This window comes from Euprymna scolopes, chromosome 20, assembly GCF_053919585.1.
Source record: "Euprymna scolopes isolate OS-2025 chromosome 20, ASM5391958v1, whole genome shotgun sequence".
In the NCBI taxonomy this organism is placed as follows: domain Eukaryota; kingdom Metazoa; phylum Mollusca; class Cephalopoda; order Sepiida; family Sepiolidae; genus Euprymna; species Euprymna scolopes.
In genome coordinates, this window is record NC_136501.1 from 29,988,108 (window position 1) to 30,014,026 (window position 25,919).

The window sequence follows — 25,919 nt, forward strand, 5'->3', positions numbered from 1 at the left end:
TTTTATGGTTCGGCTGCCTTCTCTGTAACTCTTTAATTTATACAGTTAAGCAATAGGAGGCATTACTCTAGGAACAACTCTTATAAATGGCAAACACAAAGTCAAACATTTTATATCCATGTTCACAATAATGGCTGCCGATTTTTTGCCAATCAGAGCTTCATAATAAAATGTGCACGCGGTCTACTTACATTTGATTTTCGGTGTAAAATATTCATTGCGTCTTTAGCTGAAAAATTGACTTGAAACATTTTTCCTTGGGAAGGGAAAGGGCAAACGGTTTTGTTTAAATCCACACTGACCTACTTTCGCTTAAAGTATCTACCATTACGCTTTCGACAAATTGCCTCTGTGTTTATCATTGACACAATCTAAGCATCTACAATTAAACGATGCGCAGAATGTCGCGTATTCAAATGCAAATGTTGCAAAATACAAAACTTGCATTAGTTTCTTTTCTTGTAATAAACAAAATAACATATAAAAACGGTTCAAAAGAACAAAAGAATATTGTATCTTATTTCTGAAGTCTTGAGATGCGGACTAATTATTTGTATTATTTGGAATATTCGTCTTACTATTCTCATGTTTAATATAATTTGTACGGCGTTTACACTGACGTAAATACCTTCGCAGTATTTTGAAGAATAAAAAATTATTCTGTCGAACTCAAATTTTACACTTCATTAAATAAACGGTAGCAACAAGCGCATATCGGTCAGCTATGGAAGAAAAATAAGTCCTAAGTATTTCGCAGCTGCATTGACTATCCCCCACATATAGAATAAAAACTTCAGCTTCAAGAAAGGTGTAATTTACATTTGAATATTTCGAGTAATATCATTAATGGCACGAATCCTTGCGAACAATTCTGGTAGAGATGTTGGGAAGTCGTAATCAATTTTTATTTCAAATATAAAATTTCACCTCTGTCCATTATAGACCTCTCCTTATATATATATATATATATATATATATATATATATATATATATATATATATATATATATACACAATCACCTTCAGTCTTGGACAAACTATGGATACCCACGAAAGGTTGCTTGCGCGTGACATTTTTTTGTGGCTGGAGGTGCGCAATCCTCAACCACACCTCTCTTGAGACGATATTGTTAAATATCAGTGGCTAGTCAAGTACAGGACGAATGGAAACAAATGTCGAGATAAGCGGAGAGCACTTACAACGCCTAGAATTCCAGGCTCAACGTTGCTTAACTTCGGTGATCTTACCAGAACCAGCGTGTCAACGCGATTATATATATATATATATATATATATATATATATATATATATATATACGTGTGTTTGTGGAAAAATCCTTATTCACGTATATTTCCTTTTTTATATACATAGCAATCCTTATTTGAGAAGCTCAGTGAAATTACAAAGCATATAATTAATTAATGAGCAAAATTGTATACTCCAAATTTCATGATGTTGATCATCTTAAAATTTATTCTTTTAATTCAGTTGAATTGTAAATGTTAACTGAAGTAAAGGAATACATTGTGAGATGGTCAAAATCATGTCGTTTTAATACAGACTTTTGTAATATATTTATAAATATAGATAGAAAAATTGATAGATTTATATGAATTATATATTGTTCATAATACTCTCTATATCGTATCGAATTTTATACCAGCCTTGCTTAAGAAGGTGATCGTCGCCCAGCATATGCGCTTCTTCTTTTGAGTAATCTTACTCTCCATTGTCTTTCTCTGTTTATAAGTTTTACTTCATCATAGAAGAGTATATGATTCCAATTTCACCCTCCATATGTCGACAGCCATGACCGTCGTTTTAATATTATAAAGTACCACGGTTTTCCATGTTCTAAGCTAACATTTAGAAACTACCATGCGTAACCTTTGCATGTATGTATATATATATATATATATATATATATATATATATATATATATATATATATATATATATAACATTTATATGTGAATGCATTCTTCTCAACAAGGATTCTTACTCGCACAAAATGCTTTCAGAGATTTGCGTCGCTCATGAATAATGTCCTGATATCATGAGTTGTTCATAAACTTTCATTTATTTTTTGATAAGTATATCTGATATGGCACCCAGATTGATAGACTTAAAAGAGATCGGAGTTTAAATCGACTGAAGCGTTATAAGAATAAAAATAAATATGTAAATAGTAGTCCAAATAATCTAAATCACACGTACTATTTTTTCTAGTCAAATAAAAGTGGCGAAAAACAAACGAAAAGCGTTGAAGAGATAAATAAAGGGATCTGTAATGGTTTCAGATTTATATCACAGTTTGGAATTTACCGCCGGCGCAAATTATTTCCATTTCCTTATATATCCAAAAGCCGGTCACCGTTTTATCACCCTCTAAGGCATCCGCTTTCGTTCCCCGAATTATTTGTATATGGCTAATCAAACAACTCCACCAATCTAAATCCGTATTTCTCTATTTTGAAAATTGACAAGCGGCTTAAACTGATCTTATTCTCTTTGTACCGTGTCCGTCCCATCCGAATACGAAACTTCAGAGTTTAACTGGCTTCCCGGAAGGCTCGCTTGGAAACAGTATTCGGATTACGTTGTTTAATTTTCCATTTGTAATGCGCTCACATTAGATTGGTTATATTGTAACAGGAAGCCAAAGACATGAAAATTCCATATGAACCTATATAAGAAACTAAATACACATATTCGTGCGTGATATTCTTCTTTTAAATATTGGGAATAAACAAGTAAAATAAAAAATAACGTTTCCGGTTTCTGACGGGTTTTTGTATCGTCCTTAAAGACTTTATCTATCGGTCTGTTTTCATGCTTCATTTTTAATAGTCAACCGATAAATCGCAATTACTAGATTACCGAGGAGTGCCAATTTATAAAAAATGTAAATTTATACTGTAGGGGAAGTTTAGCTACTCCAAAAATAATGTAACAACCCTGCTGTTTTTAACAGGATCGGTGACCACGATTCTCCAAATTAAAAACCATGTTAATCTCGGAAAGGCAAGTAAAGACGGTATGTTGCAATTGATTTCCGTCTTAATTCTGGACTGTATCTTCCCCCGTTAGTTAAACGAGTCCCCAGTTACCAACTTGGTATTTCTATGACTCGGAGCGGTACATACAGCGCCAGGTCTTCTTCAAATGGTCACCCATTTTGTACTGGTCAGGCTCGTCGTTGCTTAACTTCGGTGATCTGGTGAGAACAGGTGTGTCAATGTGATTGTCAATGTTATTGTGCAAAAAATAATATTGAACAAAAATTTAAATGACCTCTATCTAGAAGGATTTCGAGGCACTGAAAGAGGATGGAATAAGCATCATAACATATAGTATACTTTTTACACAAATGCTATATATAGATATCTGTTCGAAAGTGCTTAATATGAAAATGGAAATCACGGCAATTGCGGATCTAAATATTCATTTAACATACGTTTACGTTTGTTTACAAATAAATAACGTTTCTCGTTTTCATTCATTCTCTTTTTGTGTTACTCAGTTATTTTTGGCCAGTATTTCTAGCTTTGTATTTAAGATGTCTCTGTGTCAGTCATTATATTATATATGCCATTATATTATATATATATATATCATTATATTATAATGTCATTTTATTATATATATTTAAACTTTTGGTCATATACAATTACAGTGCGATTACAAAACTTAGTTGTTATTTATCTCTCAAGCGCCAGCAACAGACGGATACGCAAAATAAAAATTAAGTGACTTTATGCTATGAATGTTTAATTTTGCGTAATGCATGAAGTAACAACGGAGGTATTGTTTTATTCGACGTCCCAGTAAAGGTCAACTGTTTTGTTTTCAATTTTGATCTTTTAGAAGCTTATTTTCTATCAACAACCAAATCAAATAGGTTTAAAATATCACAAAAACCTGTATATCAAATTTCTGCCTATGTAAACTAAATGTTCTATGACGAGTTTGATAGAGACTTTGTTTGATATATTATGGAAAATGGCAGACGCTCTCAACACAAACCTAGAAAGAGGTTTAGGAACTCTACAAATAATGATTTGAAAGTCTTACAAATCGACATCGACGACTGGGAAGAATTTACTCTGCAAAGACCGAAGTGGGTCAAGCTTGTACGTGAAAGTTGTGATATTCTGGAGAAAAGAAAACAGGTTCACAACAATCTGAAGCTAGAGCTTCGCAAAGGTTTAATTGATGGTCTTAACAATGACACACAGAGCTGGAAATGCAACACTTGTGAACGAGTGCTATTTTCAAAAACTGACAACGTCAACCACCTTAAGTCGCACAATATTCCTGTTCAGGTAAACTTTGCTCCTGTTTCTGAACAAAACAATGTGTTTATTATGCAGAAAAATTTGCAAGTCTACTGCTGGTTTGAGAAGACGTGTGATTATTAATCGGAATACCCTTCAACCTCCAGAGGAAGTCAACTCGATGGAAATTTCTCAATTTGTATGTCACATCTGCTTCAAGATGTGCAAATCTGCAGCGGGTGTGCAGAGTCATCTGGGATGGCATGGACGACACGATTGAGAGAACTCAATGTGACGGCGATACTCTGGAAATATGCAGCAGTCATCATATATATATATATATATGTGTGTGTGTGTGTGTGTGTGTGTGTGTGTGTGTGTATGTGTGTGTGCCTATTTTAGTATGTGAGAGATTATATAATTATTTCCACAACTATCCAACGTCGCAGCTCATAAAAAGCATGGCATGTTTCTTTTTTTTTTTTGCTCTCATGGCTTTTGTGAGCTGCGACGTTGTTTGGCTGTGGAAATAATTATATATATATATATATATATATATATATATATGTGTGTCTGTCTGTCTGTCTGTCTCTGTGTATCTGTGTGTATATGAGTGTTAATATTTCCGTAATTCCAAAATCGAAATTATAATTATCGAGCTAAATTACTGTAACCATTTATGTAAAAATGTAAAATTCTAAAAAATAACTAATTCCTTCTTTCCCTAATCAATGCATCAATATAATTTCTGCAACAATTATTAAGCTATGAAACTGACAATTTACACTCATAAGTTACAAAATATATCAGGATAACCCAACTTGGGTGTGGGAAATTTTGACAGGCTACACCGGTCACCCTCACCGACGGATATACCGAACCCAGTGCGCGTTTAACTTATCTGATGTAGAGCTACCGCACTTGCCATGATAATCCCACCATAGGAAATAGGTTTTTCGGGTTACATCGTCATATCCCACCAACAGAGGTGAGGACCCATGGGGTCATTTATAATAGTGAACCTTCATTTTCATACGTTTGTGCCAATAAAGGATCCCACTATGGCCCCTCATATTTGCTTGAGGGTATTGCTTTGCTTTTGATACCCTAAAAGTTTGAAGTTATCTTTTTGCAGCCACATCCCGTTTTTTGTAATGTTTCACAAATTAATGAATCAGAGTTTCTACATTTATTTCTATATATTTATTTTTACCTTTACAAATAAAAAATAAATAATACATGTTTATTTTAGACTTTCCTTGATAACTATATTCCCTAGCAAAATTAATTTCACTTATGATATCCAATGAAGATGCTTTTTCCTGCAAAATTTTTTATCACCATATATAATAAATGACTGCAGAAACTTTGGAGGAGGGAACTAAATTAGCGTATGCTTGACATAACATATGCCACATACAAATTCAATATATCTAGGCTAATAGCCATTAGCTTATGTAGCATTCGACAACTATTTTACACACATTAAGTGCTAATATTAAAATGCTACATTTTATCTTACGAGCAACACTATCACAATCGTACCATTTGTAGAGGAAGGAGTCTCTATTTTTCACTCTAAATATTTACAACTACGACTGCCACCAGATTACAGCGATTGATTCTGCACATTCCACGGACTTCTTTTACACTTACCCTAACTGGCTCAATTAAATATAAACGTAGCATAATCTTACATATTTTCCTATTCACAAATAATGAAGACTTCATGTCAAAAGTCCGCCCATTCTGATTGGCTGAGGTCTGAAAATTCTCATATTCCAGAATGAAATTCTTCACTTTATAAACGAACGGTTATTAAAAATACAACATGACGTCGCTAACAGACTATTACGATCGCCTTCAACAACTATAATGATTGGTTCATTACAGCTACGTGTGTTGTGTGTGCGCATGTGTGTTATCGTGCATACGGTTAGATTACTGTTCGATGTTATTCTACGGATTCCACACATTGTAAAATGTTATCCTTCTCTCCTCGTTGCGAGCATTTCCCTTACGTATGTTCGTGTTCGGTTGAACATGCGTCTCATATAAAATAAAAACGCCTTTCCTTGATTTAACAAACTGCAAAAAGAACTAAAATGTTATCTGCCTAAGTGTCATTTTGCAGTTAGTTACATCTTCAAACATCCACTTAAAATGCGTCCGATAATGTTTGTTTTAGTCACTGTACTGTGCCGTGAACACAAGGAAAATATCTAACAATACTAATTTTTTGAACAACTATTTTCGTTATTAATTAATTTATATTTTTTCGTTTTTCCGTGAGTTTACGCTAGTCACGTAAATGCGACATGGTATCCCATCAGATATTATTGGTTACACTTAAATATCAAGTATAAGGATTTCCGAATTTCGCTAAAATAAAGATAGCGAACCGAAACGTTTACAACGAACATTCTTATTAATTATATTTTAATGCCATATTTTCTCTTGTGCGAAAGATATTTTTATAAATTAAAAAACAAACAGTTTGCAAAACTACTTCCTTTTTATAAAACTATCATGTTCTTTTCCCATTTCTTTCTTCCGTATTAATTAATATCGCTCCCCTTAATACTTTGTTGGTAAAATCTCTTAACAGTTTTATTTAAAATGTTTCCGTCGATTTATATATTATAAAACACCGTATGTTTCCCTTTAAAGCAAACTGAGCAACAGCAACGCGTGGCCGGGTATAGTTTCTACGAATATTTTCTTCTTTCGATTAAATTAAATTAAACCTTATTTACTAGCATTTAAAAGGGCATTATATCTTTCTATTAGCAGCATTTTTGTCAATATAAAGTTAACAAATTTACTGAATAAAATCTATATTTGAAAAAATAAATCATTCATTTTTGTAATTTACGCATATTGTAAAGGCAATAAATGCCTCATATTAACAACCATACACACAACCATACTACCTTTTCATTGTTAATTTTTAATTTTCTTGTTTAATAATTTACAAAGTAAAATGAGTGTACACACATTAATCATATCGTATAAATCCGAAGACTCTGTTGTTGTCATTGGTTTTCCCGATATTTTTATACTCACCACACTTGCTAGGAAGACATCGGTTGCTGTATAAATGAACTACAAAAAGGTTGACTATATCATAAGTGAAATTGATTTTTGTTAAACGGGTCCTGCATATGATCTTAAACTGTATCCGATGGTGAGGCCCCAGCTTGCAAGCTTTGGGTAGTGTTGAGCCACCCTTTAATTGCCATTGCTCCCAGGTCTACTCTGACCCGGGGTGGCTGTATTGTTAGTGTTCCAACTATGCGTTAAATAGAAACATGAAAATAAATAGATTTTAAATAGACTTAAATAGACCTGAAAAACAAACAAATGTATCCTATTAAAAAATTATTATATAAAATAAATGGATTTGACATTAAATAACTTGAAACGGGTTGATATGCCATAAAACAAAAACAACTAACCAACCAATATTTTTGTGAAACGGACTTAATTTGAACTTGAAACACTCAGGTCGTCAGTCCGTGTCGTTAACCACTTAAACATCGTCACCCTTAAGCTTATATTTAGATCAATGTATTGGTTTGTCTATTAATCGATTATTGAAACCATTATAATACTTAGCAATTAATACTTGAGTTAAAAGGATAATCCTTAATTCGAACATCTCCAGCGATATCTGTTCACATGGCATTGATATCTATGAATAGTGCTATAGGCAGAAAAACTTACCGTGATAGAGAATTACTCCAACCAGAGATAATCCCATATCTTGCCAAAACCATAATCCCCGCATGTATGGAGTCTTTTTGCTACATTTAAACTGGTGCTTCTCTCACTAGTATTTCATTCGAAGGCAGGGTCTAGAAAATTAGTTTCAGATCTAATAGATCCCCTATTATCTGTTAAGTATCACTCTAATAAATAAATTATTTCTATATTTCTAAAATAATAGAAAAGATTGCTGTTATAATATTGTAATTCATTACAGGTGCTGGATATGACCTTAAACTATATCCAGTGGTCAGACCCCAGCTTGCGGGCTCTGGGAAGTGTGGAGCTACCCTTTAATTACCATTGCTTCCATGTCCACTTTGACCCGGAGTGGTAGTACCTGTTAGGGTCGAAACTATGGGTTAAATAGGAACCGACCTGTAAAATAAATATATTCTATTAAAAAATGTTCTTCAAAATCCTTGGATTCGGCATTAAACAGCCCGAATAGGGTTGATATGCCGTAAAACGAAAACAAGCAGCATGTAATTAATTACAATTTAGTGTAGATATACTCACATTGAAAAGTCTGCGTCATTTAGCAGAGTTCACCTAGTTAATAATATGTTTTGTTTGTTATAAGATATATGAACATTCTTTATTATAATAAAAAATGTATTAATGAGATATTAAGGGCAGACTATTTCTCAAAACAGTTGATAATATATGCAATATAATGTCAGTGAAAGAACGCAAAGCTTCAATGAATGGCCTCGTGAACATGAATTGAAGTCGTTTCGATGCTTTCAACCCGAAGGCTAGCATTGGCCAAAAATCCATTTTTCTCATAATTACATTTTTGTTTGTTTTCGATTTCCCAGTTCATGATTGGACACGAATGCCATACTTTTATGTGTTATCGTACAGATAGATGATAAGAAAAGCGGATCTCTTTCATCTTGCCGACTCCATTAATTCAGTAGAAACCGTTCACATGATCGCACATTTCAAGGCAGAGATGCTTCCACAAGACAAACTTTAATATAAATGATTCTGCTATTCATCCGAAAATTTCATATTTTTCCGTTATCCTTGATGAGCGATTTCATTTCTCTCAACCCCTTGAGCACTCCCGCAAATCTGTAACCACGCGAAAAACTAAGACATAAATGCACGCACAGAGTAGTATATATATATATATATATATATATATATATATATATATATATATATATATATATATATATATATATATAGTCTAAAGAAGCTTTGAATAAAAAAATGCAAAAATAAAAAAAAGAATGCAGTTTAAATTCCTGGAAGGAAAAGAAATTTAACTTTAACCTATCGCAGACTCAGCACCATACATAATCCGACTTCAAAAATGTTTATAATGACAAAACAGAATTCATTTATATAAGGAAGAAAAAAAACAACCCCTTACTAAAACTGTTAAATAGAAATATACTTAGCATTTGCATAAGCCGATTTCGCAAAAGTCTACAATTTTAAAACAGAATTTAACTACATGAGGATGGAAAGAGAAAACCTTAACTAAAATTTTGTAATTAAAAAACGGGGATCATCAGCTCTTACCATGTATATATATATATATATATATATATATATATATATATATATATATATATATATGTGTGTGTGTGTGCGTGTGTGTGTATGTGTTTGTGTATATACTAGCATTTCAGCCCGGCGTTGCCCTGGTGATTGTATGTGTCAGTTGAGCAAAAAAAAAACTGTTTATAGGAAGGCAGACTCGTACCCGTACCACGAAGGAGCCAAACAAAAACAGAGAAAAAACTTGACATCTTTGCTGTTACGACCACTGCCAACCTGGAAGTTACGTAGGTTTAAATTAAGGCTAGAAAATCTGAAGGAGAGGAGAACTTTAAAAAATATGGCGATAAAAGCGACTCCCCCTGAAGAAAAGTGCCTTCTTGAAGGTGAAGATATTAATGTTTTTAGCCAATTTTTCGATATTTGTTGTATGAAAGGTCGACCTTAGAAACGATACTGATTTTGGTAAAATCTGTCGTCTCTCTTGAAAGTTTTAGGCAGAATTGCAAACATGCATACATGCATACAATTAAATATTGGTAACTAAAAATTTTCGATCCAAACCGATGAAAAAGCTTGCTCTATCTCTGAATACACTTTATGTCAAATTTCAAATGATTAGACCAGAAATTGTCTGAGTAATTTGGTAGAGACCGCAGAGGTAAATTGTTTTTTTTTTAACTTTGACCCCTATTATGACCCCCTTACAATTTATTGTTTTGGGCTCAGATCAAGTTATTAAGTTAGATCCATGTCCATCTTAAATTCCAAGAGTTTGGACACAAAATTGTCGGAGGAGTTTGGTAAAGTTCTCAAAGGTCAAATCGTTGAACTTTGACCCCTTATTCGCCAAATTTTTGGCCGACAACCAATTACATAGATTTTCCCAAATCTCAGTACCCTGTATAAAATTTCTAGTCTGCAGACGAAAATTGACAGAGTTATTGCGTAGGGAAATGTACACAGACCGACACACAGACAGACACACAGACACGGTCACTTTTATATATATACTAGCATGGGTTCCCGGCATTGCCCGGGTGTGAGGTGTATGCTGAGCAAAAAAATAAATAAAACGGTAATTTTTTTTTTAATTTTACCCCTATTATTACCCCTTAACATTTGGTTCAAATCAAGTTATAAATTTAGATCCATGTCCAAGGAACCCATATCCAAAATTTCAAGTGTTAAGACTTATCATATTCGGAGAAGGTTGGTAGTTTTCAAAGGTCAAATCCTTGAACTTTAACCCCTTAACAGGCAAATCTTTAGCCGAAAACCGATCACGTAGATTTTCCCAAGACTCAGTATTCTGTATATAAAATTTCGAGTCTGTAGACTAAAAATTGATAGAGTTATTTCGTAGGGAAATGTACACAGACCGACACATAGACAAACGCACAGACAGACACACAGACACGTTCACTTTTATATATATACTAGCATGGGTGCCCGGCATTGCCCGGGTGTGAGGTATATGCTGAGCCTAAAAAAATGGTCAATTATTTTTAACTTTGACCCCTATTATGACCCCTTAAAATTTATTGTTAAGGGCTCTAATCAAATTATTAAGTTAGATCCATGTCCAAGGAACTCATATCTAAAATTTCAAGACTTTAAACCCCAAATTGTCGGAGGAGTTCTCAGATGTAAAATACTTGAACTTAGACCCCTTAACAACCAAATTTCTGGCCGAAAACCGTACACATCGATTTCCCCAAATCTCAGTATTTTGTAAATCAAATTTCGAGTCAGTAGACTAAAAATTGACAGAGTTATTGCGTAGGGAAATGTATACAGACAGACACACATACAGGCACACAGACACGTTCACTTTTATAGTTGTACTAGCATTTCAGCCCGGCGTTGCTCTGGTGTTTGGAGGTGTATGCTGAGCAATAAAAAAAGGTAATTTTTTAAAAACTTTGACCCCTATTATGATCCCTTAAAATTTATTGTTTGGGGCTCAAATCAAGTTAGTAAGTAAGATCCATGTCCAAGGAACCTATATCTAAAATTTTAAGTGTGTGGACCCAAAATTATCGGAGGTGTTTGGTAGAGTTCTCAAAGGTCAAATTATTGAAATTTTACCCCTTAACAGCCAAATTTCTGGCCGAAACCCAATCACATCGATTTTCCCAAATCTCAGTATTCTGTGAATAAAATTTCGAGTCTGTAGACTAAAAATTGACAGAGTTTTTGCGTAGGGAAATGTACACAGACAGAGACACACGCAGACAGACACACAGACACGTTCACTTATATATATATATATATATATTGTCGATATAAAATTCAGTGCTCACGGTGTTAATAAGAAAGGTCCTATTCGTGGACTGTAAAACTTTTGAATTGTTTTAATCCGCACCGATGAAACCCATTTGCGCAAAACGATAACTGATGAAGAGTTATATAATTGTAAACCAACATCGGGGATGAAACAATTGTACGTAAGGTGTTAACAATAAAAGATCAGCATTTTGAAAATTACTAAATACTTGTATGGCTATTTCTTTTAACGTGGTATCTTTAAGAAAAATATTTATAGTTCTAGTATTGAACTAACAGAGAATTTATGTAATTTGTTCATGTCTTATTATCCCATGTAGTTAAATTACATATAAACACGCACGCACACACACACACGCACACACACACACACATATATATATATGTGTGTGTGTGTAGAACTATGTTTCTTTAATTATATGTCACCTTTTATTTGCAATCCTTCAATTTATGAAGCTAGATGTAATTAAAGAGCATATAACAAATTAATTACAAAAGTCTATATTCCAAATTTTAAGATGTTGACCATCTTACAATTTATTCCTTTAGATATATTGACATGTATAACTGAGAATTGTCAAACATACTCAAAGGATTATATAGTAAGATAGTCACCGCCTTGAAATTTGGAATATAGACTTTTGTCATTTATTTGTTATATATAAATAGCTACTACATTATGCGTTCGTAATGGCAGCGTTCGACTTTACCTGGAAAATTTCATTTTTTTTAATTTTCACACTTTTGCACCGATATTTTCCGGGCTTAAACCCAAATATAAAGTTTCGAATGGATTCAAATACCTTATATATGAAGTTTCATGTCTGTAGACCAAAATTGCTGGGAGGAGTTTGGTAGGCAATTTTTTAAACAAAAATATATGCGTATACATAAATATATATGGGAACAATTTTATGTTTACTACAAAATGTTTACGAAAATATTACACAAGTATAAATCATGTAGAATTGCTGCATTAATATAATTCCATGTAATAGATAACTGAAGATGATAATCCCATAGGAAAACCGAAGCAACTAATAGGGAATTAATTAAAATGGATGTTTAAAAGAATATGCAAATTAGCTAGATCTTCGGCTAGTGAATGCAATTCCACGTCCCATACATAACAAAATTGTATTTTATTTTTAGATAAAGGGATTTTAATATTAATATCAATACATATGTTTGAAAAACGAATTTATTGGAGTATAGATAGATGGATAGATAGATAGATAGATAGATACGAGGGGAGTGCAATAAGTAATGCCCCTGACCCACTTCTAATAGCAGTAGAGCAACGAAACTTGGCACAGTAATTAGCCTTTCTATACACAGGAACCACCCAGAGTTACGCATTTTCTCCCATCGTGTGATGCAGTTCGGGAGACCGTTTTCGTAGAACACCCCACGTTGGTCCTCCTTCCAGGACGTGACTTAAGAAATCAAGGCTGCATCATCTGGGAAACGCTTTCCTTTCAAAAACAACTTCATGTCTGGCAAAAGGTGAAAGTCAGAGGGTGCAAGGTCAGAAAAGTAGGGAAGAGGGGTGATTTTCATGACCACAAGTCCGTGCTTCTGATCTGGCGACAGGCGAGTTGTGGAACGGCGCGTTGTCCTGAAGGAGGAGGGTACCTTTAGTGATCCTGCCCCGCCTCCTGATTTTGATAGATCTCCTAATTTCCTCAAAAGTGAAGCATATGGGCTCCTGTAATTGTGGGACCCTTTGCCAGGAAATCTTTCATCACTACTCCGTCCTGGTCCCAGAAGACTATGAGCATGACCTTGCCAGCGGAGGGCTGCACTCTTGCCTTCTTTGGAGGTGGTGAGTCCAAGCGCTTCCATTGCATTAACTGGGCTTTGGTCTCTGGATCATAGTGATGGACCCAGGTTTCATTCTGTGTAATCAGTCGCGCTTCTGGAATGGTGTGAACAACCTGGGAATCGATCTGGCAGACACCTTATGCATATGCAAATGGTCATGAATGATAGTTTCCACAGATCTTGAACTAATCTTGACATCTTGGGCTATTAGGCGAATAGTAATTCGCCGATCTTCCAAAATGGCAGCCTCAACTTGACGGACAGATGCCTCATCAATGGCAGAAGGGGGGGCGACCAGGTCTGGGAGCTGTTTCCACAGACATCCGGCCATGTTTGAATTCACGATTCTAGCGTTTTACAGATAGATAGATTAGTTTAACAAAAATATATACGTATACATGAATATATATGGAAACAATTTTGTGTTTTGTATAAACTTTTTTTCGCAAATACAAATATTATCCGAGTATATCTCATCTAGAATATCTGCATGAATATAATTACAGGTAATGGTTAACTGAATATGATTATCCCATTAAAAAACCGAAGCAACTAATAGGGATTTAATTAAAATGAATGTTTAAAAGAATGTACAAATTAGCTAGATCGTTTGCTACTGAATGCAATTCCACAACCAAGATATGGGAAAATTATATTCTCTTTTTAAATAAATAGAAGAGAGTTTTTAATATGAATATCGATACACACAACAGAAAACTGAATTTATAGAAATATATATGTGTGTGTATGTGTTAGTGTGTGTGTGTTTTAACACCTGTAAGTGTCGAATAGTATCAGTATAGTCTTGAAGGTGGACCTTTCAGACAACAAATATCGAAAAATTGGCTAAAAAAATTAATATCTTCACCTTCAACTGGGTATTATTCTACAGGAAGAGTCGACTTCTCCCACGATATTTTCGGAATTCATCTCCTCTATTCGATTGTGTGGCCTTAATTAAAACCTACATAATTTCCAGTTTGGTGGCGGCCGTAACAGCAAAGGCGTCAGGTGTTTCCCCGTTCTTTTCCTCCTTTGCGGTACCTTCCACACCTCCAAACGCACGTGCAACGCCGGGCTGAAATGCTAGTATATATATATATATATATATATATATATATATATATATATATATATATATATAGCTTTAAATAAAAGCGAAAAGAGACAGATCAATTCCACAAAAGGAGAATTATCCGGATAATGCCAAGCTCAACAATATTTATTGGAGCTTATACAATAGGACAACAAGGGAGTGAAATGAAGACACAAAACTATATATAGGGAGATATAGAATGGATCATTTATTGAATAATGGAATACAGGCAAAATTTGTACATTTCCTGTATTTTTAACCCCTCCCACCCACCTTTCTGCATCCTTTTCTTTTACGCACCCCTAATAATTTAATATTAACAGTACTTACATTATTATTATTGGTAATGGTTGTGGAGATGTTTGGAATTTGTGGTAGAAGCATTATCATTATTATTACTGCACTGTTTTTTACGCTATTATTAATGTTATCATTATTATTACTGCTTTTATCATCAGTATTATAATTATAATCTTCATTAAAATTGATATCATTATTATCACTCCCGTAATTGCACCATTATTGCTACTATTATCTCCATCTTAACTGTAATTAACAGTAATTTGGAATTGAATTATATCACAAGTATTGGAAACATTATATTTAATGTTTAAATTTAATGTTTACTTTTAATTTTTCCTTTATTTTTATTTTATTTATTTCATTCTATTTCTCTTAATATTATTTTTTTCATATGTAATTTTACATCTAATTTATGTGCAACTTTATTATTACTACTATTATTATAATTGTCATTACTATTATCTTCCGTACTATTATAATTACCCTACTATGTTTTGGTATATTTTTACCACTCTCATAAGTAGCTATGGTTCCCTTACTCCCCCATTTTAACATCAATATGTATACTTAACCTTTTACATCAAGTTATACGCACATAGTCATTGCCACCCTAATCTCCAACCGCCCCCTTATTATCATACTCCATATATCATAACAGTAGAAACTTATAAATATATTGCAGCATATTACCTTCCAGTTTAACAACCTTACATAACCCCCACCAAATTAATAAAAAATTACCCGCTCCATAGAAAATATACACCCCATAAACCGTTAAAATAAATCACCACACAGCAGCAATACACCCCCTATTTACCATAACACATTTACCCCTTAATCTCAATACTATGTTAAAGACAATTTATATCCTTATATGTCATACTATATATAATAAGCTTCTCCTTATTTATTTAGAATTCATTAAAGCTTCCTCCAACACCCCTTAATTCCTCTTAATCTTTTTCATTCCTAACGAACATTACGCTAGACGCTGCATCCCCACCATGCTACCTAGCACCTTCTCTACTCTTCTGATGAAAAGCGTAAGGCTTCGAGATTCCCTGGCATAAAGTGTCCCTTCTATCCCCCAAATTTTGCCTGTATTCCATTATTCAATAAATGATCAATTCTATATCTACCTATATATAGTTGTGTGTCGCCATTTCATTCCCTTGTTGTCCTATTATATATATATATATATATATATATATATATATATATATATATATATATATATATACTAGCAAAGATACCCGTGCTTCGCACGGAGCTTTGTTGCGCACTCGGGTACCAAAATCTGTGGGCACCTTTCCAGTAAGTTGATGTTGTAAGAGCAACGATTGCATAAGGTGATTAACATTTTAACTACCTCTTGTAGTGACTGAAATTCAATCAGGAACTTCAAAAAACATTTTCATCAAAAGGAAGGTTACTTGATGTTACATAGTAAATTTTTCATTGAAGTAATTTTCAACTCTTGCTTAAATTTTATCTTGCACATTCAATACTAAAAACTTACCACAATCAGATCATGTCAGTTTTTCCTCATATCCATTTCTCGAACTTTTCACTGAAGAACCTCAGGGTAAACTACATTTCTGCTGCTTTGATTTGGAGCCAGAATGTAGAGTTTTTCTGAACTTCCTGTCCGGCTGATGGAGACGTAGAACATACCGTGACTGAAGCAGTCTGATGTCAAGTCTACGCCAATGGTGTTAAATGTCTGACCTTGACTTTTGTTTATGCTCATTGCAAAACACACCTTCACAGAAAATTGGAGTCTCCGGAATTTAAATGGAAGTTCTGAGTCCGATGGAACTAAGGGGATCCTTGGTAGTAGAACGGTTTCGCCTTTGTAGGGACCACAGGAAATGGTGGCCTCAAGTACATTGGTGTGCAATCTGGTGATAACACATCTGGTTCCGTTTGTTGTTTTTGGCGGTTCCAAGGATCGAAGAATCATGATTGGCGATCCAATTTTGAGATTTAAAATGTGTGGAGGCATTCCAGATATCTCCAAAGAGTTTAAAAACTCCACAGGGTAGTGAACAGCTTCATATTCATTAGTAGCCGAATCAACTGACTTGTATTGCTTTGTGTCTCCTGGAAATTCATCCATTATTGAATTGTTCAAATGATTCACATTGCTGTTTAATGGCGAAATAATAGCCCTCTCAGCAAGCCAATCTGGTGATTTTCTATTGTTTTGCAGGTCTGGGTACACTTTGTCTTTCAGTTGCTTCTGATTACCGACACATTTACCAAGCGCAGTTGGAATCTTAATTGTGTCAGGTGAAGAAGTGATAGGAAACTGACCATTACCGATTTGGAGAAGCAAGTTTGAGAAGTCTGCTGCAGCTGTGTTATCAGAGATATAGGCTCTCATATTAGTAGTCAGTCTCTTCACTATAACGTGCCTCCAGAGATAGGATTGTTTCAAACTTGCATTGACAATGTTAGCCCTTGTGCCATTTTTAACCACTGGGAGGATTTGATGGAAATCACCGCAAAATAAGGTTGGAATGCCACCCATGGGATTCTTGTTTCCTGTGATGTCTTGCAGTGTTCGGTCAATTGCTTCATAAGCACTCTTGTGCGTCATTGGGGCTTCATCTACAATGATTGCAGAGGTGTCTCTAATTACATTTGCCAAGGCTGAGTTACCAGTAATTTTGAAAACTGGCTGATCCATTCGATGAGTATCCAAGGGTACTTTAAAAGTGCTGTGAAGAGTGCGGCCACCTTGTAGTAGAGTAGCAGCAATGCCACTGAATGCTGTTGCAAGCACAATCTTTCTCATGGATCTAATCTTTGCAAGGATCAAATTGATTACAAAAGTCTTGCCCGTACCACCTGGAGCATCAAGAAACATCATGTTTTTGTTCATTTCACCTTGTGCTTCCAACATTGCCATGAATGAATTGTAAACTTCTCTTTGAGAATCGGTCAGTTTTTCTTGCATATTTTCTGCTTGTAGGGAAAGTTCTTCAAGATTATAAGTAACTTCACGTTGATACTCTCTCGCGAGTCTTTCATCTCTCCCTTGCGTTGGTGCAGGTAATCCATAGCTTGCCAATGGTTGACCGCACATAAGGAGAACTTTTTCTTCAATTAGACAAAGAGTTTTATTGTAGATGTCCTCATTAAAATCTGCTTCTGGATTGTTAACTTCTTGCCTGTATCTGTGAAGAATGTCTTCAGATATTACATCACGAAAAGCCATCCAGATCTCAAGAGGATTTCTTGGCTCACAGGCTGTTAAAATTATCACAAATAGGCTTCGCAAATTTGAAGGTGATTGAGTGGCACTTGCCTCTCCTACTGCTTGATGCAAGTGATGGTCATTTTCTAAAAGGCCTCGAGCAAGGCACGCTGCTCTGTATGTTTCAAACACCTGACCATTGTATGCTCGCAAATTTTGAAATGAAGTTGGACCAGCAACCTCATTGAGCAACAGGCGTAAGAAATAACACTCCCCTGCTTTTGGACTAATCGTGTAGATTCTCCCAATGCATGGTGCCTTCCATACATCATCATTTTCAGTACCTTCAACTTGTACCCCACGCATTCTTCTCATCCATTTCTTTGTCGATTTGTTCCAAGTGTAAAACTCAGGGACTTCTACGTATTTGAGACCCCTTGCAAAGTCATCCTCATGGCAGAGTTGAAAAAATGCTGTCAAAGTTGTGGCAGGCGGTGGACCTTGGGCTCGTTCCAGAGCAGTATCAGCTGAGAACATGACACGCTGCCCATTTTCAAGATGAACAGAAAGTTGTACAATTGGGGGGAAATGTTCATGGATGGGATGTTCCAATATCCTCCAGGCCGCCTCTGAACTGCCGACATACCTTGCATTCTGGAACTGCTGGATCTCATCCACAATGTGACTTTGTACTTGGCCTTGTTGGTTAGCTGCTCCATCAGTTCTTTGTAGTTCAAACACTGCTTGATCACATCCTTTATTCACGTATTTGAGGACATATTTGATGCTTTGGATCGAGCTGCAAATTTCTACGTTAATGTGAGCGTTGAACTGCTGAAGGAGGACCTTGTTGTACGGAACAATCCACTGGTTTGTTATTTCTTGATTAACATACCGACCATTTCTCTTCATCCTTATTGTACTAGTCTGGCCTCCATCTTCTGGTTTTCTTCGCCTGTACTTGGGGTAAGAGTCTTGGCCTTGCTCGGTACACTGAAGAAATTCTTTTGGGTATTTTTTGGAACATTTGTTGTCAATCATACATGGAAAATTTGGATTAAATGGTCCACAAGGTCCATGCACCATATGTGCCATCACTTTAGCATGAAGATCAGGATCTTCCTCTTTGTCAGGGATCTCTGCAGATATGCAGAGATCCATTTTTTCTGGTAGAAGTTTGTCCTCTGGGGCCTGCCAGGTGAGGATGTGTGCATGCGGCAGTCCTCTTTTTTGATATTCAATACTGTACAGGAAAGCCCTATACCTGCCAAATCCTCCCTTTTTAATAAATTCAAGTAACTTTTTTAGCTTCTGCCTGAAAACCCTGGCAACAATATCTGGACGATCCTGAGGGTCTTGCCCTTGAAGACAATTTTCTGTAATTTCTGTCCACTTTGGATTTGTTGTGAACGTGATGAAGAGGTCGGCTCGGCCCATTCGCCGAACACATGCCATGGCATCACTTTGACGCTCAAACATGTATCGAGGGCCTCCTGTATAAGTTGCCGGAAGTACAACTCGTTGACCAAACTGTTCTGGATTCCCATCCTCCGTAAGAATTGAATCTCTCAAGTTGCTATAATTGTCAGCTCTCAGGGTCTGTTGCTCACGCCTCAGGAACTGTAAACGTTCTGTTTCAATCTTGCAGTACACATCCACCAGCCATTGTTGAAATAGCCTTCGGTACCAGAGAAAATAGTTTCCAGGCCGAGTCATTAAATGGTACGAATAAAATTGCTGTTGGGTAACTTTTCGCCCATTGGATGCCTTCATGTAGATGTTGTAAGATGGAGAACCATAGGGGTACATTAACGGGTACATTAAAGTATCGTAGAGGGGATGTAGTTCGGAGATCCATTTTAATGTATCATTTCTAAAACGCAAGACAATATCCCGGTTAGCTGTTGGTTCATTCTCCATTAATATTCCAATCTCATACGTTGTTGTTGGAGCATTGAATCGCCGTGGATGCTCTTCTTGCGGCCTTCGGTCTTCCCTTATGACAACTTTATGTTCTACCAAGTGTTCTTCTTCAATCCTCTCCTTTGTTGTTTTCAGCTGACAAATAAAGCTGTTGTTCTCATGTAAAAATTCAGTCAGACTTTGGAGAAAGTCTCTATTGAGTCTACTGTCACGTCCCCGATTATGTAGTTCCTCTTCCAGACTATCCAAGAAGTAGACTTGAATAAACTTTGCTGTTTCATCTTCAGGTGGTAAAAGACTCCCAGTCTGGTGGCAAACCTGGCCTCGAATTCTAAAAGAAGGATTCCACCCATGTACTGCCGCAATTTTGTGACCAAATGATGTCATTGCAAAACAATTGTTATAACTGCGTAGATTTTGCAGAAAATCTTTAGAGATGGGACCATTGCCGGAGAGCAAATCTTGAAGCAACTGAGGCAGTGGTGGAAAGCTATCAAGCACAACTTTGCCAGAAGAACAACAACAACCAGGGGTTTCTCCTTTAAATTTTACAGCTGAGCAATGTTGACATACTTTGTCCATTTTTCCTATATCAGCTGTAGTGAGAGAGTCATTTTTGTTGTAGAGCAATCCTTTTCTATTGCAGTGTTCTATTTCATGGTGTCTCAAAGCAGTCATTCGTTGTCTAGCTGCCTCGTTTTCTGTCAATTGCTGGGGCAAAGTCATACTCTCTCTCCATGCAGCCTCTCGTTGTTGCCCTTGGTATAGGCGAAAGCTTCGTTGGGTTTCCGATTCATTCTGACGTCGTTGAATTGTATTCTTTCAATTATATTGGCAAGTAAAATATAAAAGATTAAAACGGAACGAAATTGAAATTTCCATTACATTTTCAATACAATCCCAAAACATAAAGTTTTCCTCGCCAATGAATTGTTTTGATAATATACGTAAAGTGAAATAAATCGAATATAAAATTAAATGAAAATATATTAAATAATTAAATGTTAAATAGATTTTGTAAATAGTACAATTGAAATGATTAGAATATTTCCAATATGTAATAAGGTCGAGGTAATTAGTTAAAGAGATTTAATATAATGTGATATGCAAATGAGCATAAGTCATTCGATATGGGGGTGGTTTGTAGAATAGTATATAAAGAAATTAGGCAAAGATTCTTATGTCTCCTATAACAGAAACATCCTAAAATGGGTTCTAATGTTTCTCTACCAGGAGAGATCTACCCTCTTACCTCCTTTATATTTCGTTGATGATGGAGAGCTGTACACACAGACAGAAACACACGAACCCTATTACTTTATAAAAATATAGATGTATGTGTGTATATATATATATATATATTGTCATTCACATGCAGTACTGTTTCGCTGCTTCACAGCTCATCAGTGCGGCAAGGGAAGCAAATACCTCAAGCTCGGATCGAAAGCTGATCGCCCACACGACAATCCTAGCTTCAAACAGTTGCACTATACTGATGCTGCTATGTGGGTAGTGAGTTAATAATGTTTTGACATTGTCCAAAGTAACTAATCTCAATTTGTTTACACAAAGAGCATCACTTCAGGTTCAACCTAAGATAGGGCGCAATATATATATATATATATATATATATATATATATATATATATATATATACAACGCCATTATTGGATAAACCTATTCAGGCTTTCAAATTAAGCGCGACCACGCGTGATTATGCGGCTACAGACAAATTAACTTCAAATTCTTCCATTCAACATGACGAAGAATAAGAGGAATATATATATATATATATATTTATTTATTTATTTATATATATATATATATATATATATATATATATATATACGGATTGTAAAAGGAGTGTATATTTCCGAAATATATCTCTCTTTAAAAATAAACATTCGTTTATTTTATAAAGGTTAAAAAAAATCGCGTTGTTATTTGGCTTTAAAGTGTTAAATGTAACACGTCTCTTATTTGATATATATATATATATATATATATATATATATATATATATATATATATATATATATATATATATGGGGGGTATAAACACCTGATTGCATAAGTACACTTGTGTACCTATGCATGCAACTCGTGTGCGCATATCAGCACATGCCTACATTTTAACTTGTTTCGCAAGTTTTTGCCAGCGTATATCTCTTGCTATTTGACGTGACAGATAGTCCGCCGCCTTTTCTTTATACAGTCCTTCCTCTTCTTCTTTCTTTTAATATGTTGGTCTTAAACTCGCAGCTTTGATCAGATTTTATGATCATAAACATATGATATGGAGAAAAAATTGCAGAAACTATATGATTCTTATTCAGTATCACGCTCATATGATCTCACGTCCTTCATATTTCACACGCCAACAAAAGCAATAACACGCAGCAATAAATCATACTATTAATACTGTTTAGATTATGAAAGAATCTGCTGTGATGTGATGTCGTTCTAGACATGCGATTCATCATGAACACTTGTTTCTTGGACCTATACGTGTCATTGTCATCTCTGCCTTTTCGCAAGTAGTGGGGATTTATTTTCGTTAGAATTCTACGTAGATATCTATTCCATGCACACGTACATATATATATATATGTGTGTGTGTGTGTGTGTGTGTGTGCGTATGTGATAAGGCTCATTTAGCCTTTGACAAACTATAGATACCCACGGTAGGTGTGTCTGCACGTGAATTTTTGCGGCAATCTCGAACCACACCTCTCTTGAGTCCATATTGTTATGTTAAGGAACAGTCGCCCGTTTTCTAAGTGAGTAAACATGAATAGTATAATCCGAGAATTCGAACCTGGGAAGCTAGGTTTGGAATTAAGAATTCCGATCATAAGTTTAAAATAAATAATACAGATACGTTATTTAAAAGGAATTCGTTGTTAGTAATGTTATTGAAAAAGGAATTTTATGATGCAATTTTGTAAATGAAATGAAATTAAATTAAAATTGAGTTTATCTAGATTCGAACAATAGAAAATGTTAAACATTATTGTAAAATAGGTTAGTCGGAAATAAGGTTAGAGAATTTTTCTTTGCAATTATGTGTGGTTGACATATGTCTTTTGGTCATATTTTAGACAACGTGAGCTATGCCAGGCCACGGGACCAATATGCATGTTGTTTGGTCATGCAATGACGTCATGAATAAGAGATGAGTTCTCAATATAGATAGAGCTTTAGGAGAGGAGTCAGTCTGTCAGAGAGAAGTCAGTGCCGGAATAACGTCGGACAGACAGAGCTGACATCCGCCTTGGAAGTGGAAGTTAGAAGAACGAAATAATGTAGAAACTTTGAATTCTTTGATGCGAAGCCATTGACTGGTCGAATGGAATAAACAAACATCATCAAATTGATGTAACTGTCGTCTTCGTGTTCTGTCATTCAACAATAAAGGTATTGTGAATTTGTATTATAAGAACTTTTTGTATAAACTCATCTAAGAATGTGTCTTTATCATCTTAAGAATGTGCCTCCCTCTCTGTATCAAGAAATAATGAATGGTCCTTCATTATGATAAAAGACTGAGAATCATCATCTCAAAAATATGTGTTAAAGAAAGATAATGTTTATAGAAACACCCCTAGAACTGTCAGAGCTGAATAAATGTCAATATTTCTTCTATCTATATATATACATCCCCCTCTCATCCATTGTGTATGACATGTACCCTGTCCCTCTTTATATGTACCCTGGCTCTACCTATCATAATATGAACACCTACAACATAACAGTTAAATAACCAATGACAAGTGAAGTGTATACGTAAGACGGGAAACAAATGCAGAGATAAGCAGAGAGCACATACAGCGTCAAGTATTCCCAAATAATCACACATCTGGTAAATTGCAGGAAAAAACAATTACGGTGATCTGATGAGAACCGGCGTGTCCTACGCGATTACGGACATATATATATATATATATATATATATATATATATATACATATATATATACATATATATATACATATATATACATATATATATATAATATATTTTGGTATATATATATATATATATATATATATACATTATATAAGTTTCGTTGTTAAATTTTTAATTCTGAAAAAAAAAAAACAACATATAGAGACATATTTCGATTTAAAAAAATATTGTTTGACAAAAGGAACATATAGAAGGGGTTATTTTAATTTTCGTTAATCCATGGATTGTCAACAATGGAACATATCATCAGAGGAAATGAAATGCAGTTAGCGAAATGTTCATCTGCGAATGGACGCTATTTTGCTTTTCAGCACAATTATTGAAAATAGTTTTTGGAGTGGTTGTGGAAAATTATATGGAGAAAATTATACGAATTGAGAAGGTGATGCAACCTGGGTACTCCATTATCGGAAGGAGTCCAGTCTCGTTCGGGGTTATAAATCCAGGTGGGCAGAAAATAGGCCCCTAGGGAGACAGTAATGTCCCCATATGGCGAAAGCGTATTGCTCCTTATTGATTTATTTTATATATATATATATATATATATATATATATATATATATATATATATATTATAGTGATTCAATGAATTTCAAAAAAAAAACTTTTTTGATAGGAAATGTTTGAGTTCCAAGCAAGACAAAGAATACTTTAGAAATGTTATCTCTTTAACCTATAGGGTTTGATGTCTACCATCTCTTCAAAGGAGAAAATATTAGCAAATTTTTATAAAGGTATGTATCCTATTTTTTAAAGTCAGTGAAAAATCAAAGTAAAAAATAACTGATTAATCAGAAGTCATACAGGGTGACACAAAAAAGAGGCCATCTAAAATATATGCTGTAGAACGGAAGAAAAAAAAAAAGAAAAAAAAGCTAGTGTTTTGATGTTATGTTTTGAATATAATAAATGCATGACCAAAGTCTCATTTCATTCATACAAAACAGGAAGAAACGAGCCTAATTAGAGCCGGGCCGGCTTTTTATGGGTCACCCTGTATAGCAAGGAGAAGTTGAAGAAAAGGATATAAAAATTTAGATCCAAGCTGTATATTGGGTAATCCGCAAAACTAGTAGATATCCGGGTGGGGCATATTCCTGGAGAAATTCTCATTTATGGGTCCAGTCAAAAGCATTTTAAAGTCTGATGGAAACCTTTTCATTAGAAACCTATATTATTACTGGGGTGAAGCGTTAGTGCGTTAGAACCGACAGAAAAAAGGAGTGGTAAGGGGTGGAGGTAACAATGAAGGGATAGAGAGGGGCAAACACGTATATATATATATATATATATATATATATATATATATATATATATTTAGCCAGTAGAGCTTAGTTTCCTAGCAGTACATCCAATGAAACCACATGTGTCTACTAAAAAGTGCTCAATGATTAAACAGAGCAGGTATATTAAATTTATTTATACAAACATTGATGGCTACATATGTGCATACATGTTTCTGTAATCACACGTACCGGAGAGATTACGTCTTCAGGCCATTTTCGAGGGAAATCCACGGCCTGAAGACGTAATCTCCCCGGCACATGTATGCAACATATATAGCCATCAATGTTTGTATAGATAAATTTAACATATGTATATATATATATATATATATATATATATATATATATATATATATATATATATACATACATATATATATATATATATATATATATATATATATATATATATATATATATATATATATAGTATGAAGTGATTTCTTTATACAAAGTTCAAAACATC

At 34.6% G+C, this 25,919-nt stretch overlaps 1 protein-coding gene across 11 annotated transcripts in view; it reads left to right on the forward strand.

The window, feature by feature from the left end:
- Positions 1-25,919, forward strand: part of LOC145241378 (G-protein coupled receptor dmsr-1-like) — a 921,194-nt gene that overhangs the window by 822,942 nt on the left and 72,333 nt on the right. The gene's annotated exons all lie outside the window — the stretch shown is intronic.